The sequence below is a fragment of the Castor canadensis genome, chromosome X (assembly GCF_047511655.1).
Source record: "Castor canadensis chromosome X, mCasCan1.hap1v2, whole genome shotgun sequence".
NCBI classification, from domain to species: Eukaryota; Metazoa; Chordata; class Mammalia; order Rodentia; family Castoridae; genus Castor; species Castor canadensis.
This window is the reverse complement of record NC_133405.1, coordinates 76,730,609-76,749,551: the sequence shown is the minus strand read 5'-3', so window position 1 is coordinate 76,749,551 and position 18,943 is coordinate 76,730,609. Positions and strand designations below refer to the sequence as shown.

At 36.7% G+C, this 18,943-nt stretch overlaps 1 pseudogene; it reads right to left on the bottom strand.

The window, feature by feature from the left end:
• Positions 1–4,423: 4,423 nt before the first annotated feature.
• LOC109675383 (nuclear cap-binding protein subunit 2 pseudogene) lies at positions 4,424–6,329 on the bottom strand (annotated as a pseudogene).
• Between the last annotated feature and the right edge of the window lie 12,614 nt (positions 6,330–18,943).

Below are 18,943 nucleotides of genomic sequence, written 5' to 3'. Positions count from 1 at the left end.
ACTAGTCAGGAACTCTACCACTTGAACCTCTCTGGCAGCCCTTTTTTGTGTTGGGTATTTTTGAGATAGGGTCTCACAAACTATTTTCCCTGGCTGACTTCAAACTATGATCCTCCTCATCTCTGCCTCCCGTGTAACTAGGATTGCAGGTGTGAGCTACCAGCACCTGGTGATTGTATGCATTTTAAAATAAGCTTTAGCCAACAGTACTTATCAATCCTAGATAATACACTAGAGTGTAAAGATTAGACTTTAATATTTTTTCTTTTATTTTTACTTTTTATTGTTGTACTGGGAGTACATTATGATATTTACAAAAGTTCTTACAATATGTCATAGTTGAATTCATCTCCTCCATCATTCTCCTTTATCCTTCTTCCCTCATTCCTGGAGTAGTTTCAACAGGTCTCATTTTTCCATTTACATACATATGCATATAATATTTCTACCCTCCTATATCCTTTCCTTATATCCTTCCTCCTCCCACTGGTGCTAACTCCCCAGAGAAGACCTGTTTTGCTTTCCTGATCTCTATTTTTGTAAAAAATAATAATAACATTATTACTTAAGATATACAGGTGTTTCATTGTGACATTTGTATGTATATATGTATTATAACCCAAATTGGTTCATCTCCTCTATTTTTCTCTTCTACCTTAATCCCATTCTTTTAGTGATTTCAACAGGTTTAAAGATTCTATATTTATTCTTGTATAGGAAGTACATCAGCCATATTCACATTCTTATGCTTTCTTTTGTTCTTTCATTTTTTTGTGTGTGAGGAGCTGGTGCTGAGGTTTGAATTCAGGGCTTCACATTTGCAAGGTAGTAACTATACTGCTTGAGCCATACCTCCATCCCCTCCTTTTCCTTTTGAGGTAAAATTTATATACATCATATTTACAAATCTGGACTATAGCATCTGTTGAGTTTTATGAAATGCATTATGTGAATAACACAAACCTCTGTCTGTATGGAGAATTTTATTATTTCTCCAAACTTTTCCTCATATCTCTTCTCAATGTCCACTTGCCCCTCATAGGAAAATATTACTCTGCTTTGGGTAGATTAGCTTTTCTATTTCTAGGACTTCATGTCAATGGTATCGTATGGTATGTCCTCTTCTATGTTTGTCCTTTTTCACTAGCAAAAGGTTTTTGAGATTCACAGTGCTGTATGTCTGAATATACTTTTCTTTTTATTGTTGATGAGTATTGCATTGAATGAATATACCAAAGTTGTTTTATGTTGTCTCTTTGTTGAATTATAAAAAGAAAAAGAAGAAACCTGTGTATGTACAAAGAAAACTATGGTATGATATATCACCATTAAATACTGTCAACGTTTATCTATAAATAATGGCATTTGTGTGTCATTTAATAAACTAGCCTCCAAAAGCACTTATTCTGATGCACTTACTGTTTGTAATAGTTCCATCCCTTAATGCTCTGTTTTTGTTAACTTATATTAAATGGTATCACTGAATTAAAGATGAACTAAACAGAGTTAGTAAATAAACAAAATATTGGAATATCATTCCTTAGAATATTTTGTTCAAGATATGTATCAAGAAGTCCTTTGTATATCACTAAGGGTGTTAGTTCAGATGTTCTGAGTGAGGTTGGATGTGTAATGAAGGAGGGCTAAGAATACTCCAACAGCTTTCACTATGCCACAAAGAGATTAGTTTCTCATTCATAAAGCAGCCACAGAAGGATGGTTGTGACAAACATGAAAAAAATATAAGTAATCAATCATTATAGCATTCATAAACATGACCTATTTTAAACTTTTCTCAATTACCAAGTAAACATCAGAGTATATATTCTTCATTTTCATGTGGTACAGAGCAGGGGAGCAGCATTTGATGGGCTTCCTTTAGTGGATCAGAGGGCAAGGACTCACATATCTAGCTGGCTATTGGACAGATCCACTTGGATGTTTCATTATGCCCCAAATGTAATATATGCACAAAGCAACTCAGGATAAATTATAATTATAATATTCTTTTTGAGACAGTGTCCTAGGAAATCATACTGCAGTGCAAATATAGAATAAAACTTGATGTTCAGAGAATGTTAGTGTCAAAGATTTTAAGCATTACTAATATTCAGTTTACACATGCAGAAGGAAGAAAAAATAATTTTTTCACCACTTTCTCACTGAATATTATAATACTTGATATATTTATATAAAGTAATAATGGATTTTTTTGCATTTTCTTTTCACAAATACTGGATGGTATGGGTTAAATCAGTGAATAAAGATAAGCAAAAAATGAAGAAATAGAATTAAACTGAAGTAAAAATGTAGCAACTTTAAGGAAAGTCTGTTAAGATTTGAATCTAATTCCTTCTATGTGTATTTGTATATATGCACATATATATGTGTGTGTATATTCAACTTGTGATGTATCTTATGTATATGTCACTGTCACTTAATAGAAATAGAGTAATACTTTTCTAGAGTATATATCCATGTTTTCTTCCACCTTTATCCATGTTGTCACAAATAGCAGGATTTTCTTATTTATTTATTTACTTATTTATTCATTTATTTACTTACTTATGCTGCTACAATTTTATTAAAACTTGTTACAGATGACACAATTCAAATAAGAATCACTCTCTTTGGTTTTAAGGCCTGTAGAATTCTGAGTTTTGTTTTGCTATAAAATATCAAATGTATTAGTTCAAACTATGTAAAAAGAAAATTTTTAAATGAACAGGGTATTGTCATTAAATTAAATGTTTGTAAGTGTTCTCTTCTTAAGCACTTACAACTAGTCACAGCTGTTTTCAAAATGCAAATAACCAGTTTGGGATTTAATGAGAGAACCCACCCTGATGTACTTCAGCCAAAACTTTCACAAACTCATGGAAGTTAGAAGATACTTTGTCACTAGATGAAAAAAAAAAAATCCCGATTTTCCAAATCAGGGACAATTATAGTAGATTAGTAATTTTGTTGTTTTAATTTGATTTTTTTTGAGACAGGGTCTCATTCTGTAACGCAAGCTGGCCTGGAACTCACAAATCCTGCCTCAGCCTCCCACTCCCTAACCTGTACTAGGATTACAGATGTGTTTCACCATCTTTTAAACAAATGAGCAATAAATCATATATGTCAGAGAGAAATCAACTCTTGCCCTACAAATGCAAAATAAATTCTCTAGACTCCACTTTCTGTAGAGACTATTAGCTCACTATTAAGGCTTGAACCTCAGAAGCGTAACAGGGAAAACATAAAACAGACTTCAGTGTAAGAACTGAAGGAAATAAACATTTCCTGCAGGAAGCTTCTCTGATTGTTCCTGTTAAGCATTCTCTCAATCTTCAAGCTCTTTTAAAAAACCCACTCTATTCCCAAGGCTACTCTCAAAATAAAAATTACAAATTTGGTGTCCCGAACAGTAATTTTCATCATGTCTAGTCAATGTTTTAAATCATGTCACTGGATATCTCATCCCATGTCCTACTAATAATATCCTTTCCCACCCATTAGAGTATTTGATGTTGTCCATATTATAAACCCTTGCTTTTTTAGCTTTAGATAAAGCATTTACATCTTTTGAAAAAAAATGTGTATAGTAAATAGTCAAGCCCTGTACCTAATTTTCTATATACAAAGCATGGAAACTCTTGGGACTGTCTCAGGCTTACTTTACACTATTTAGAAACATCCCTTGGCCTTTACATTTGTCTTTAGAGATTAGAATTCAACATAGAAAACAAATTCACTTGTCAAAAATCTGTTCCTAGCTGGACGCCAGTGGCTCATGCCTGTAATCCTAACTACTCGGGAGGCAGAGATCAGGAATATCGCAATTCAAAGCCAGCCAAAGAAAACAATTTGTGAGACCCTATCTCAAAAAAGGGCTGGTGGAATGGCTTAAGGTGTAGGCCCTGAGTTCAAATCCCATACCACAAAAAAACACCTGTTCCTAGTTTACAACAAAGCTATACAACATAAAAATACTTCATTTGTTAAACTTTATCTCATGCAATTTAACATTCAAAAATCACTCCAGGCCCCAATGTAAATCATGAACCTACTTACTCAAACATGGTTAAAACAAATTCTTCACATTTTTTCAGTTTTCCTAAGAGAAATGTGGTGCTTTTGGCTGACAGATTAATCAACATTATAGATCCAATCTGTTGCTAAGGAACACAAGTTTTGGCCTGGTTATCATACTGGTAACCTGACACGTATAACCAAGATCTAAAAATAGAATTAAAGTCATTCTTTCAGCTTCTTCCCTTCAATAATTTTCAAAGGAAAACCTTGAAGGGGCTTCTAGCACCATAGAGACATTGATCAATGCTTGGTAAAAATGGCTGTTTTTTAGACATTGGATAATGTTCTTCAACAAATTCAACAGGCTAAGGAGTGAATTTTTCACTGACAGGGCTCTCACCACTCACTGGTTGTGTGCCAGTTTTCCACAGTTTCCTCTGTCAGCATCATAGTCCTGTCAGTACTCGTGTTGTACCTGACCCCAGATTGCCCACATTCATACTGCCTACCCATCTTAAAACTTGCAACCCAGTCTATACAAATGACCTGGTCATCCAGACAAGTTCCATTTATGTACTGTAGGGCATATTCCACATTTGCTTTTGAATAGTATTGCACAAAACAGAATCCACATGCTGTTTTTTCATTTTATCCAAACCTATCATGATTTTCTTTGTGTCACCACTTTTGCTGAAGGGCTCATAAGTTTGTTCTTTAGTTGTGAGAAGGAACGTCTTCCAACATACAACATACAGTTGTTCTTCAGTAAATTTTCTTGTTTTTCATTGTCACCCCAGAAGTGCTAGTCCTGGTATTTTCTCCGTTCAACATAGGAGTCTGCACAGCACTTTCAGAAAGCCACCTTACATAGTGCAGAGAGGTGGACCAGAATTTCCTGATTTTTGTAAGCCAGATAATATTGCCTTGTCACATTTTCTTCATCCTTTAATCTTTTCACAGCATTTGGGTTGTATCCAAATCTTGGATATTGTTAATAATGAACACGGAAGTGCAAATATGTCTTCAGGGTCCTGATTTCATTTATTTTGGAAGTATACCCATAAGTGGGATTGATGGATTATACGGCAGCTCTTTCAGATTTTTGAAGAAATCTCTATACTATTTTGTAAAGCAGTTGTACCATGTAAATCCCAGTGTAGAATACTTAACTTTTTTTGGTTAATAGCCATTCTAACAGGCGTAAGGTGATGCACCATTATGGTTTTGATTTGCATTTCCTTGATGATTAGTGACATTGAGTACCTTGTCATATATCTGTTGGCAACTAGTATATCTTCTTTGGAGAAACATCTGTTAAATTCTTTAAAATTTTTTTGTTATTGTATGAATTTTTTATTTTTGTTACAAATAATATCTCTTTGTAAAAATTCTAAATCCACAAAAGTACAGCAAGGAGAAAATGAAGGATCTTTTTCATCTCCCTCCCCATGGGGCTCTTAGAGCAAGTTCAGGTGCACATTTTCATACCTTTCCATGTGTTTGCAATCAAGTGTGTGTGTTCACATTAGTGTGGATATGAGTGTGAGAGAGGAAATGGTTAAAAACATGGGCTCTAAGGTCAGACAACCTGAGTTCCAGTTCCAGCTCCATGCCTGTGCAACCCTGGGTAAGTTACTACTCTCCCTGTGCCTTAGTTTTCTCATCTATATTATGGGGTCAAAAACAGTACCCACAGTGTAAAAGTTTGGAGGATTAAATGAGCTATCACCTGTACAAGCATTTAGAACACTACTTGGTACAAGTAACAAAACAAATATGTTTTCATTACATTTTGTTTTATACACAAACACACATTATTTTGTTGTGTTTTTGCGGTATTGAGGCTTGAACTCAAAGCCTTGACTTGGTATGAAAGTGCTCCACCACTTGAGCCATGCCTCCAGCCCTTTTTGCTTTAGTTATTTTTCAGATAGGGTCTCACATTTTTGCCTGGGGCAGGCCTCAAACTATAATCCTTCTACCTACATCTCTCAGATAGCTGGAATTAGAAGCATGTACCAACATACCCATCTTTTTTTTTTTACTTTTTCATTATCATATATTAATTGTAGAAAGGATTACATTGTAATATTTCCATACATGCATATAATGTACTTTCATTAAATTCAGCCCCTCTGTTACTCTCTTATCCTCCTCTCCCCTTTTAAAACAATTTTAATGGATTTCATTATCCTATTTTCATTCATGTGTATGAAGTAATTAAATCATATTCACTTCACCTTCAACCTCTCCTTTTACATTCCCACTCCCACTGGTACCCACCCTCAAACAGCCCTCACCCTATCCATTTTACGCTCATGTCATTTTTTAGGTCTAGATTCCATGGATGACAAAGAACATGAGATATTTATCTTTCTCAGTCAGGCTTTTTGCTTAACATGATGATTTCCAGTTTCATCCATTTTCCTGCAAATGATATGATTTTATTCTTCTTTATGGCCAAACTTCTGTGGAATTTTTTTGCCTATTTTTAAATTGGATTATATAAGTGTTTTTGACATTGAGTTGTATCAGTTCCTTATATCTTTTGCATTTAAATCTCTTGCCAGATATGTTGTTTATAAGTATTTTCTCTCATTCTATAAGTCATCTTCCACTCCCCCAATTATTTCCTTTGCTGCGTAGAAGTTTCCAGTTGATGTCATTTTACTTGTCTATTTTTGCTTTTTGTTGCTTGTGCATTGTCTGTCTCAAGGTGTTTTCCAACTTACTTTTTATTTATTCTTTGACCCATTTGTTGTTCAAGAGTGTGTTGTTTAATTTCCATAGATTCATGAAATTTTCCATTTCCCTTCTGTTAATGTTTTCTAGTTTATTCCACTGTGGTCAGAAAAGTACTTGGTATGGTTGTAATCTTAAAGTTGTTAAGATTTGTTTTGCAATCTAACATGTGATTTATCTTGGAGAAGGTTTTTTAAAAATTTTATTTTGTCACTTTTTACATTTACTTACATGTATATACATTGTTTGGGCAACCTCCCCTCTCCCCCTTTATGTTCCCCCCATCCCCCGCTTCCTGGGAGAACTTATTCTGCCCCCTTCTTCTCCGATTTTGTCGAACAGAAAACAGAAGAGATAAGAAGAAAGACATAGCATTTTTGCGAGCTTGAGATAAAGATAGCTATACAGAGAGATTCCTAGCATTGCTTCTATGCACATTTGTATTGCAACCCAAACTGGTTCATCTCTACCAGATCTCTTCACTACTTCCTAGTCTCCTTCCCATAGTGGCCTCTGTCAGTTTAAGATTACTATATTCACTTCTATACAGTGAGCATATCAACTACATTGAAGTTTTTGTTTTCCTTCCCTTTCCCTATATCTCTCATACTCAGACTCCCCTTAGTGTGTGACCCATGTCCAATAGTATTACTGCATTTGTTTTAGGTCTATAATCCCCATATGAAGGAGAACATGTGATTTTTGATCTTCTGAGCCTGGCTAACTTCACTCAAGATGATGTTCTCCAGTTTCATCCATTTACTTGCGAATGACAAAATTTCATTTTTCTTTGTGGTTGAATAAAATTCCATTGTATATAAAAACCACATTTTCTTAATCCATTCATCAGTAGTGGGGCATCTTGGTTGTTTGCATAGTTTTGCTATTGTGAATAGTGCTGCAATAAACATGGGTGTGCAGTTGCCTTTGTAATAACCTGAGTCACATTCCTTTGGGTATAGCCCTAGGAGTTGGATTTCTGGGTCATATGGCAGATCTATGTTCAGTTTTTTTAAGAAGCCTCCATATTGTTTCCATAGTGGTTGTACTAGCTTACATTCCAACCAGCAGTGTGTGAGGGCTCCTTTTTCCCTGCATCCTTACCAAAACTTGTTGTTGGTGGTGTTCTTGATGGTAGCAATTCTAACAGGAGTGAGGTGGAATCTTAGTGTGGTTTTGATTTGCATTTAATTTATGATGAAGGATGGCAAGCATTTTTTCATGTGTTTTTTGGCCATTTGGACTTCTTCCATTGAAAAACTTGTTTAGTTCAGTTGCCCACTTCTTTACTGGTTCATTAATTTTTGGAAGGCTTAGTTTTTTAAGCTCCCTGTATATTCTGGTTATCAGTCCCTTGTCTGATGTATAGCTAGCAAAGATTTTCTCCCATTCTGTGGGTAGTCTCTTCAATTTAGAGACCATTTCTTTTGTTGTGCAAAAGCTTTTTAATTTCATGTAGTCCTATTTGTCAATACTTTCTCTTAGTTGCTGAGCCACTGGAGGCAAGGTAGTCCTTAACTATGCCTATTGCTTCCAGTGTATTCCCTACTCTTTCCTATACTAGCATCAAGGCTTCAGGTCTGATATTAATGTGCTTAATCCACTTTGACTTGATACTAGTACAGGGTGACAGGTGGAATCTAGTTTCAGTTTTCTGCAGGCAGATAACCACTTTTCCCAGCAATGTTTGTTGAAGAGGCTGTCTTTTCTCCATCATATGTTTTTGTCACCTTTGTCAAAAGTTAGGTGGGCATAGCTGCATGGATTCATATTTGGGTCCTCTATTCTGTTCCACTGGTCTTCATATTTGTTTTTGTGTCAGTACCATGCTATTTTTATTGCTATGGTTCTGTAGTATAGTTTGAAGTTGGATATTGTGATTCCAAAATTGCTCTTTTTACTCAGTATTGCCTTGGTTACTTGTGGTGTTTTGTGTTTCCAAATGAACGTTAGGGCAGATTTTTCAATCTCTGTGATGAATGTCATTGGGATTTTAATGGAATTACATTGAACATGTAGACTGCTTTTGGTAGTCTAGACTTTTTTACTATGTTGATTATGCCAATCAAAGAGCATGGGAGATCTTTCCACCTTCTGTTGTCTTCCTCAATCTCTTTCTTCAATTATTTGTAGTTCTTCTTGTAGAGGTCATTTACATCCTTTGTTAAGTTTATTCCTAGGTATTCGATTTTTTGAGGCTATTGCAAGTGGTATTGTTTTCCTATAGTCTTTCTCAATCTGCTTGTTGTTGGTATATAGAAAGGCTACTGATTTTTATAAGTTGATTTTGTATCCTGCTACTTTGCTGAAGCTGTTTATAGTGTCTAGGAGTTTTGGGGTGGAGTTTTTAGGGTCTTTAAGGTATAAGATCATGTCATCTGCAAACAGGGACAGTTTGAATACTTCTTTACCTATTTGTATTCCTTTTATTTCTTCTTCTTGCCTTATTATTCTGACTAGGAATTCCAGAATTTCAAGATACCACAAATAGAGAACTTGAGAAGACACAGAAACAACTAATTGAACTCAGAGAGGACTTCAACAAACACCAAAGTGAAACAAAGGATACTATAAAAAGAAAGATATACAAAATAAAGAGGACAACACAAAATATAAAAGAAGAATTGAACAAAGATATGGAAAACCTTAGAAAAAAAGAATCAAGCAGAAATCCTGGAAATAAAAAGTCATTTTAGTCAAAAAACACAGTGGAAGGTCACTGCAGCAGCATAGAACAAGTGGAAGACAGAATCTCAGAGTTCAAAGAGAAAACAGAAATTAAAGAAAAAACAGAAGAATTCTTAGTCAAACAACTGAAGAGGTTTGAAATGAATATGCAAGAACTCAGTGACTCTATCAATAGACAAAACCTGAGAATAATGGGTATTGAAGAAGAAGAGGTGCAAACCAAAGGACTATGTAATATATTCAATAAAATAATAACAGAAAATTTCCCAAACCTTGAGAAAGATTTGCCAATTCAGGTACAGGAAGCCTCCAGAACACCAAACAAACTTGACCAAAAGAGAACCTCTCCAAGGCATATTATCATCAAAACAGCTAGCACAGAGAACAGAGAAAGGCTATTGAAGGCTGAAAGAGAGAAAAAACAAATAATATATAAAGGCAAACCCATCAAAATCACAGCATATTTCTCAACAGAAACCTTAAAAGCAAGAAGGGCATGGAATAAGGTATTCTGGGCACTGAATGAGAATAATTTCAGCTCTAGGATACTCTACCAGCAATACTATCATTCAAAATTCATGGATGAGAAGGAGATCCAAGATGGCAACTAGGGTACAGAAGCAGAAAGCCTAAGCTCTGTGACTCCAAAAACCTCCCTGAGACGTTGGAGCCACACTTGGGTAATTCTGTCGGCTTCTAGCCAAAATGATAACTGCCATAATACTAGGTGCAGGAAAAAAATTCAAAGACTGACCATTAAATCAGCCTTTAATTGAACCTAACAGCTGCAACCTGCTGCACAGCCAGCAAGGTGGATCCAACCCTGGGGAAACCCTCCTCCCCTATGGTGATTTTTTCCCTTTTCCTTTTCTTTTTCCTTTCCTTCTCTTCTCTGTCCTCCATAAAGCATAAATAAAGCATCAACCAGAATCAAACTTTCAACATCATAAACCCCTAGCCCATGGAAAGCCTCCCCACGCCACATTACACTGAGAAAATTTGGTGCCATTTATCACCACCACTGCCATCCCTGCCTCCACTTGCTCCAAACCTGCCTGCATGTCAATTGACAGAACAAACAGGTGAGTACCCCACACCATGTGGGAATCCCCTGTTCAACCCCTGGGAACATAAAACAGCACAGCCCCTGGGCAAAGTGATCCCCCCCAACAAAACTGAATAACAAACAGCAAACTATTATCAAACATGGACAGCAGATGGATGGAATACTGAAACTGCACTGGAAAAATGGGGAGGGGCAAGGAACTAAACCCAGCACTGAACTATCAGTAAATAAACAGAGGAAAGGCAGTGAAGAGAGCAGGCAGGCAATAAGCCATTCCCCGAAGCAGGGCAGGTAGTGGATCACAGAGATGATCTCCTGAGCCAAAGAGCAGCATCCAAAACCAAACAGCCCTGCAAAACTGAAAAACAAATAACATATTGTAATCTAGCATGGACAGTGAAGGGAGCAGGTGGAACACTGAACCTGCCCCAGAGAAAGGGGGTGGGGCAAAGAAATAAACCCCCAGCACTGAACTCTCAGTAAACAAACAGTCATAAGCCACCTCCAAAGCAGGGCAGGTAATGGATCACAGAGCTGATCTTCTGAAACCAGAGGGCAACATTCAAAATTGCCCCACCTTGCTGGGGTAGGAGCTGACCAGACAGCTGCAGCTGAAGAATAATACATCTATCAGCTGAGGAAAACAATAGCTCTGACCACCCTGCATGATCTGGCAAACATACTGCACCTCACAATTTCAATTAAACTGGTGGACAGAAGAACAAAACAGTACTCACAAGCCAACCACCTGGTGAGACCACATCAGAGCTTCTGCTTATATGCTAATACCAGGACTGGATGCCAGAGGAGTAACTCCAGAACTCAAACTAAGACTGAAATTCTGTTGTTCCTGAACCTGGTGTTTTTTATTTCCTGGTTTTTGTTTGTTTGTTTTATTATTGTGGGTTTTTTATTTTTATTTTTATTCCTATTTTCTTTTTTTTTCTATACTAGCAACTTTACCATCACCATCTTCTCTTCCCTGCTTTCACCTCCTTTACCCTCCCTCCTTCTCCTGTGCTAAAATACATTGCTCTCTTGCACAACTACTCTTTCTGTCCCTTCTCATCCACTCTCCCTGCCCCCACCTTCCCTTCCCATTCTCCCCCAACCTGTAACCATATTACCCCTCCCTCCTACACACTCACCACCTGCTGACCAACCTACTATACTGACTTTATACAACCCCAACCCCCTACAAGCACCCTACACTACAACAGAAATACACACAAACCTAGCAGCCCCCACACCACTTCCCTCACTCACCCACCCCACTTCCTGCCTCCCCTTTTACTGCCACCCTAACCAATTCCCTGAATTTCTAAGCTAGCCTAACAAACATTAACCCCCCAACTCCCACTGCATATAGATATTACCACCAAGGGGTCTTCTATATAATATATAAGCAACTGGTTGGGTATTGAACCTGTGAAGTACTTATTGCTAAATTGCACCTCCAGACCAGGGACAGAAATAGCACATCAATCTAGCTAACAACCAAGACAGCCACAGCACAAAAATTAAATCAAGGGAAAGAAAACAGGTGACTAAAACCACCATCTAGCCTATCAAGAACATAGTGGCACAGTACCAAGTGGAGCGATGGGAACAAGAAGAAGGGATGGAAACCACTCTCCTCAAAAAAAATTTAATAAAGGATTCAGAGGAAAATGAAGAAAATGGATACCCAGTTCCTGACCCCAACAAAACAATGATAATTGACCCCAATGAACCCAACGATGCCCACAAAAACACCCTCAAAGAAGAAATCTTGCAAGAAATCACTGAGAATTTCATGGAGAAGATACTAGACATGTTCAACCAAAATGTACAAGATGTGCTCAAGAAATTTCAAGACACCAAAAAAAAAAAAAAGAATATGAGAAGACAAAGAAACAAATAAATGAGCTCAGAGGAGCACTAAATAAACACCAAAGTGAAACATAGAACACCATAAATAAATAAATGAATTAAATATGAAAATAAATAAAAATATTAAAGAGGAAGTGACCTAAGGTATGGAAAATCTCAGAAAAAATAATCAAACAGAAACACAAAACACAGTGGAAGGCCACTCCAGCAGACTAGAACAAGTGGAAGAGAGAATCTCAGAACTCAAAGATAAAATAGAAATTACAGGAAAAACTGAAGAAATGTTAGTCAAACAACTCAAGAGCTGTGAAAGGAACATGCAAGAACTCACTGACTCAATCAAAAGACCAAACCTCAGAATCATGGGCATTGAAGAAATAGAATAGGTCCAAGCAAAAGGGATACACAATATATTCAATAAAATAAAAACAGAAAATTTCCCAAATATAGAGAAACTTTTGCCCATTCAGATACAGGAAGCCTCCAGGACACCAAAATAGAACCTCCCCATGGCATATTATCATTAAAACAACAAGCACAAAGAATAGAGAAAGAATACTGAAGTCTGTAAGAGAGAAAAAAGAAATAAAATGTAAAGGCAAACCCATTAAAATCACGGCAGATTTCTCAATGGAAACCTTAAAAGCAAGAAGGGCATGAAGTGAGGTATTTCAGGCACTGAGTGAAAATAACTTCAACCCTAGGATACTCTACCCAGCAAAACTATCATTCAAAATAGATGGAGCAATAAAAGTCTTCCACGATAAGCAGAAACTAAAACAATATATGACCACAAAGCCACCACTACAAAGATTCTCCAAGGAATTCTACACTCAGAAGATATAAGCAAACAAAACCACAAGAGGACAGGCAGTACCAAACCACAGTAGAAGAAAAGGCAAGGAATCAGAGAGTAATATTGATTCAGCTGCACACAATCAAACCCTTAAACAACAAAAACAACTAAATGACAGGAATCACCACATACCTATCAATACTAACACTGAATGTGAATGGACTTAACTCCCCCATCAAAAGACACTGTTTGGCAAACTGGATTAAAAAGGAAGATCCAACAATCTGTTGTTTATAGGAGACCCATCTCATTGACAGAAACAAGCACTGGCTTAGGGTGAAAGGCTGGAAGAAGATTTACTAAGTCAATGGCCCCCAAAACCAGGCAGGAGTAGCAACACTTACCTCAGACAAAGTAGACTTTAAACTTACATTGATCAAATGAGATAAAGAAGGACATGTCATACTAATAAAAGGGGAAATACACCAAAAGGAAATAACAATTATCAACCTATATGCACCACATTTCATTAAACATACTCTGAAGGACTTAAAAACATACATAGACTCCAACACAGTGGTAGTGGGAGACTTTAATACCCTCCCCATCACCAATAGGTAGGTCATCCAAACAAAAAAACAATAAAGAAATTCTAGAACTAAATCACATCATAGATCAAATGGACCTAGCTGATGTCTACAGAATAGTTCATCCAACATCCACACAATGTACATTCTTCTCAGCAGCCCATGAAACCTTCTCCAAAATTGATCATATCTTAGGGCACAAAGCAAGCTTCAGCTTGGAAGTTAATGAAAATGAAAACATGACCTACCAGAACCTATGGGACACAGCAAAGAAATTCTTAAGAGGAAAGTTTATAGCCATGAGTGCATATATTAAAAGGACAGAAAGATCTCAAATCAATGACCTAATGCTACATCTCAAACTCCTAGAAAAACAAGAACAACTAAAACCCAAATCAAGAAGAAGGAGAGAAATAATAAAAATAAGGGGCAAAATTAATGAAATAGAGACCAAAAAAAAAAAATACAAAGAATCAACGAAACAAAAAGCTGATTCTTTGAAAAAACTAAACAAGATTGACAAACCCCTGACAAATCTGACTAAAATGAGGAGGGAAAAGACCCAAATCATAAAATCAGAAATGCAAAAGGGGAGATAACATGTTTCTTATGATGATTTCCCAAGGAAATCCAGGGAATCATCAGAGACTACTTTGAGAATCTATACTCCAATAAATTTTAAAATCTTAAAGAAATGGATAAATTTCTAGATACTTATGACTATCCAATGGAAACAAGAGTATATTAACCACCTAAAGAGATCTATAACATGAAATGAAATTGAAGCAGGAATAAAGAGTTTACCAAGAAAGAAAAGTCCAGGACCTGATGGATTCACAGCTGAATTCTATCAGAACTTTAAAGAAGAACTAATACCAACTCTCCTTAAACTGTTCCATGAAATAGAAAGGAAAGAAATACTGCCTAGCTCATTCTATGAAGCCAGTATCACACTCATCCCAAAACCAGAGAAAGACACATTGAAAAAGAACTATAGGCCAATCTCCTTAATGAACATCAATGCAAAAATCCTCAATAAAATAATGACAAACTGAATCCAACAACATCAGAAAGATCATTCACCACGACCAAGTCAGCTTCATCCCAGGGATGCAGGGGTGGTTCAACATATGCAAATCAATAAATGTAATACAGCACATTAATAGAAACAAAGACAAAAACCACTTGATCATCTCAATAGATGTAGAAAAAGCCTTTGATAAGATTCAACACCACTTCATGATAAAAGCTCTAAGAAAACCAGGAATAGAAGGAATGTACCTCAACATTATAAAAGCTATATATGACAAACCTATAGCCAGCATCATACTTAATGGAGAAAAACTGAAACCATTTTCCCTAAAATCAGGAAGGAGACAAGGGTGCCCCCTCTCCCCACTCCTATTCAACATTGTCCTGGAATTCCTAGCCAGAGCAATTAAGCAAGAAGAAGAAAAAAAAAGAATAGAAATAGGTGAAGAAACTGTCAAAATATCTTTATTTGCAGATGACAAGATCCTGTACCTCAAAGACCCAAAAAACTCTACACAAAAACTCCTAGACACCATAAACAGCTACAGCAAGGTGGCAGGATACAAAACCAACTTACAAAAATCATTAGCTTTTCTATACACCAACAATGAACAAATTGAGAAAGAATATATGGAAACAATTCCATTTACAATGGCCTAAAAAAAATCAAATACCTAGGAGTAAACTTAACAAAGGATGTGAATGACCTCTACAAGGAGAACTACAAACCTCTGAAGAAAGAGAGTGAGGAAGACAACAGAAGGTTGAAAGATCTCCCGTGCTCATGGATTCGTAGAATCAACATAGTAAAAATGGCTATACTACCAAAAGCAATCTACATGTTCAATGCAATTCCCATCAAAATCCCAATGACATTCATCACAGAGATTGAAAAATCTACCCTAAAGTTCATTTGGAAACACAAGAGACCACACATTGTCAAGGCAATACTCAAAAAAGGAGCAATGTTGGAGGTATCACAATACCTGACTTCAAACTATAGTACAGAGACATAGCACTAAAAACAGCATGGTACTGGCACAAAAACAGATATGAAGACAAGTGGAACAGAATAGAAAACCTGGATATGAATTCACACAGCTATGCCCACCTTATTTTGACAAAGGCACCAAAAACAAATGATGGAGAATAGACAGCCTCTTTGACACATGTTGCTGGGAAAAGTGGTTATCTGCCTGCAGAAAACTGAAATTAGATCCATGTTTATCACCCTGTACTAGTATTAAGTCAAAGTGGATCAAGGACCTTAATATCAGACCCAAAACTCTGAAGTTAGTACAGGAAAGAGCAGGGAATTATCTGGAAGCAATAGGTATAGGCAAGGACTTCCTCAATAGAACTCCAGCAGCCCAGAAACTAAGAGAAAGGATGGACAGATGGGACTACATGAAATTAAAAAGCTTCTGCACAACAAAAGGAATGGTCTCTAAACTGAAGAGACCACCCACAGAGTGGAAGAAAATATTTTCTGGCTATACATCAGACAAAGGACTGATAACCAGAATATACAGAGAGCTCAAAAAACTAAACTTCCCCAAAATCAATGAACCAATAAAGAGGTGGGCAACTGAACTAAACAAAAGTTTTCAAAGGAAGAAGTCCAAATGGCCAAAAAAACACATGAAAAAATGCTTACCATACCTGGCCATAAAGGAAATGCAAATCAAAACCACACTAAGATTCCACCTTACTCCTGTTAGAATAGCTATCATTACAAACACCACCAACAACAAATTTTGGCGAGGATGTGGAAAAAGGAACCCTCATATACTGCTGGTGAGAATGTAAGCTAGTACAACAACTGTGGAAAATAATATGGAGGCTTCTTAAAAAAACTAAACATAGATCTGCCATATAACCCAGCAATCCCACTCCTAGGGCTATACCCAAAGGAATGTGACTCAGCTTATTACAAAGGCAACTGTACACCCATGTTTATTGCAGTGCTATTCACAATAGCCAAGTTATGGAAACAGCCAAAATGCCCTACTACTGAAGAATGGATTAAGAAAATGTGGTGTTTATACATAATGGAATTTTACTCAGTAACAAAGAAGAATGAAATTTTGTCTTTCTCAAGTCAATGGATGGAACTGGAGAACATCATCTTAAGCAAAGTTAGCCAGGCTCAGAAAGCCGAAAATTGTATGTTCTCCCTCATATGCAGATTATAGACCCAAAAGAAATGCAGTAATATTATTGGATATGGGTCACACGCTAAGGAGAGAATGCATACACGAGGAATAGGGAGAAGGAAGGAAACCTAAAACTTGAAAGTGTTTGATGTGCCCACTGCAGATGAGCTAATAAAGTAATTTCAAACTGACAGAGGTCATTATGGGAAGGTGACCGGGAAGTAGTGACAAGGTCTGGTAGAGATGAGCCAATTTGCGTTATAACACACATGTGCATGGAAGCAATGCTAGGAATTTCTCTGTATAGCTATTTTTATCTCAAGCTAGCAAAAATGCTATGTCTTTCTTAGTATTGCTTATGTCTTCTGTTCAACAAAATTGGAGCGGAGGGCAGCACAGGTTCTACCTGGAAGCGATGGGAGTGGAAGGAGGGAGGCATGGGGAGAGATGGCCCAAACAATGTATACACATATGAATAAATGAATAAACAATAAAAAATTGATGGGCGAATAAAAGTGTCCCATGATAAACAGAAACTAAAACAATATATGACTACCAAGCTACCAGTACAGAAGATTCTACAACGAATTTCGAACACAGAAGATGAAAGCAAACAAAACCACAAGAGGATAGGAGGCATTAAACTGCAGGAGAAGAAATGACAAGTAATCAGAGAGTAGCATTGATTCAGCTGCACACAATCAAACCTTAAACAACAAAAACAACTACATGGCAGGAAATCACCACTTACCTCTGAATTTTAACACTGAATGTTAATGGACTCAACTCCCCCAACAAAAGACACCATTTGGCAAACTGTATTAAAAAAGGAAAATCCAACAATCTGTTGTTTGCAAGAGACCCACCTTGTTGACAGAAATAAACACTGGCTTAGGGTGAAAGGCTGGAACAAGATTTACCCTGCTAATGGCCCCCCAAAACAGGCAGGAGTAGCAATACTTGTATGAGACAAAGTAGACTTCAAACTTATATTGGTCAAACGAGACAAAGAAGGTCATGTCATACTAATAAAATAGGCAATACATCAAAAGGAAATAACAATTATCAACCTATTATGCACCCAATGTTAGTGCATCCAAACTCCTCAAACATACTCTAAAGGACTTAAAAGCACAGATAGAACTCCAACACAGTTGTTGCAGAAGGTTTCTTGTATGTTTAAGAAGAATATATATTCTGGTGATGCTGCTGGGTAGAATGTTCTGTGTATGCCTGTTAGGTCTACTGGGTCTACATATTTGAAGGATATTTTTGCCAATATGGTATTAATGGTTTGTAGAGTTATTTTATTCTTTCAGCACTATAAAAATGTTTTTATCAGTACAGTGGGTTTCATTGTGACATTTCCATATATGTATGCCATGTATCCTGGCTTGGTTCTTTCAGCACTTTGAAGATATAGAATTATTCCACTCTCTTCTGGCCTGCAAGGTTTATTTTAAGAAATCAACTGATAATTTTATGGGCGCTCTCATATATGTAATGACTCACTTCTCTCTTGCTGTTTTCAAAATTCTCTTCTTTGCAACTTGCTCTTTTTTTTTCTTTTCTTTTCTTTTTTTTTTTTGGCAGCACTGGATAGGACCAATGCTTACCAGGCATGTACTCTACAACTTGAGCCATAATGTCCAGTCCTTTTTTGCTTTAGTTCTTTATCAGATACGGTCTTGCACTTTTTGCCCTGGGCCAGCCTAGACCACAATCCTCCTAACCTATACTTCCCACAAAGATGGGATTACAATTATGCACCACCACATGGGCCAAGGTTGTTTCTTGAGATGGGGGTGTCAGTAACTTTTTGCCTGGATTGGCCTCAAACTGAAATCCTCCCAATCTCCACCTTCCAAGTATCTGGGATTATAGCGGTGCACCAACACATCTGGCTTTGTCTGTTAACTCTTGACAGTTTGATTATAATGGGCCTCAGTGTAGACTTGTTTAGATTAATCCTATTTAGGATTAT